At 53.9% G+C, this 1,630-nt stretch overlaps 1 non-coding gene across 1 annotated transcript; it reads right to left on the bottom strand.

The window, feature by feature from the left end:
• Window positions 1–618: 618 nt before the first annotated feature.
• On the bottom strand, window positions 619–705 carry TRNASTOP-UCA (transfer RNA opal suppressor (anticodon UCA)). Its single transcript has one exon. It is a non-coding gene; the product is annotated as a tRNA-Sec (tRNA).
• Window positions 706–1,630: the final 925 nt, after the last annotated feature.

Raw genomic sequence — 1,630 nt, 5'->3', positions numbered from 1 at the left:
GGCCAGAAGATAATGTGAAAATGCCCTTCCAATCCTCGCTGTCCCCTGTGGTGGGGATGACTGGGGTCTTGTCCTAACCAGAGGCTCCACAAATCATTGACTGGAGAGCTGTTGCAACAGGATATCACAAAATAAATGCCTTCTGCTTGAAGAATATGTTTTTTAGCTTGATGCTAACCTTTCTTTTTCGTGGGGCTGGGTGACATTATTAGCACCCGTGCTTACTGCTGAAGTGAAGCATCTTTGTTGCAGCGTGGGTGGGAGATGGGTTATCGTCAATATGGAGCAGATCTAGAGAATGACTTCTGTTATTTACTTCTTTTCTGTTCTTTTAGGACATATGACACAGTTTAACAAAGATCTGTTCAGCAGAAAAATCCAATTAAAATCTGAATTGTCCTTCGGCTGGGCGTTACACACTGCCAATCCAGCAGTCCAGGGCCGTGGTTATGAATAAGGTGGAACAAAAGTGAGTGAGATGCGCTCCTCTGTGCCGTGACACTTCGGGACAGCACGGCTAGCGCTGCCTGCTGTCCCTGTGGATGGTCGAGCCCGGCACTGCCGTCTGTCTCGGGGACAAAAGGGATCGGCTCTGTCCAGGCGCTGCCCGCACCGCCCCGCCCGAAAGGTGGAATTGAACCACTCTGTCGCTAGACAGCTACAGGTTTGAAGCCTGCACCCCAGACCACTGAGGGTCATCCGGGCAATTCGTGAGAGCCGCATCCTAGTCTATATGAACGCCCCTGTCGCTTTTACCGCTCGGTAATGGCGAGAAGCGTTTTCCCACAGGCGCAGACCCTCGGCAGTTCCCAAAGCGAACACGGCCCGCGCGGAGCAGAGGGCGCGGCGGTGGCGAGAAGGGGGCGCGGGGCTTCCCCCGCCGCTATCCCAGAAGCACCCGGGCGCTCATGCAAATAAGGGGGTGGTGATTGGCTGTGGCCGCGGGAGGGGCGGGGCGGGGCGCCCGGGGAGGGCGCGGCGCGGCGGGTGAGTCACGGCGCTTCCCAGAAGGAGCGGGGCCGCCCCGCGCCCTTCCCGGACCTCCGGGGACCCTTACAACATCGGACGGGGCGGCTTGTGCAACTGCGGGGGCGGCCCGAGCTCCGAGGTGTGCTGCGAGGAGACCAGGGCACGGGCTCGGTTCTTTTTTTTTTTTTTTTCCAGTGGCTAATGCCAGGTACTCTGGAGGATGTGAATCTCCCACGAGATACATCTCAGAACAATAATATCCTCTGGGAGGAAATTCCTCCCTGGCCCCCAGCTGAGGATCAACTTATGCCCCGAAGTATGAGGATTGAAAACACTTGTAATTTTATCCCATCGAGTATAACTATACAGCCTATTTTCATAAACCCTTGAAGAATTACTTATTTGCCTCGAGAGATTCCTCTGAAGCAGAGCCATTTCTGCAAATGCATGTGGTTTCCAATGATTTTTAATTAGATAATTCTTCTTGGTGTAAGCAACAAAAAACCCCCTAGGCCCATTCACCCTCTTGCTCGCCCTGGGGAATCTTAGACTCAAAACTGGCACTCGGCGGAGCAGCATCACAGTAAAAGTGGTACGGAACAGAACCAGAGCCACAGCCCGAAGCTGGGAGCAGTTTTGTAGATGTCAGCAAAAGAAAGCA

This window comes from Cinclus cinclus, chromosome 3 (genome assembly GCF_963662255.1).
Source record: "Cinclus cinclus chromosome 3, bCinCin1.1, whole genome shotgun sequence".
NCBI lineage: Eukaryota > Metazoa > Chordata > Aves > Passeriformes > Cinclidae > Cinclus > Cinclus cinclus.
This window is presented reverse-complemented; position numbering and strand designations above follow the sequence as displayed.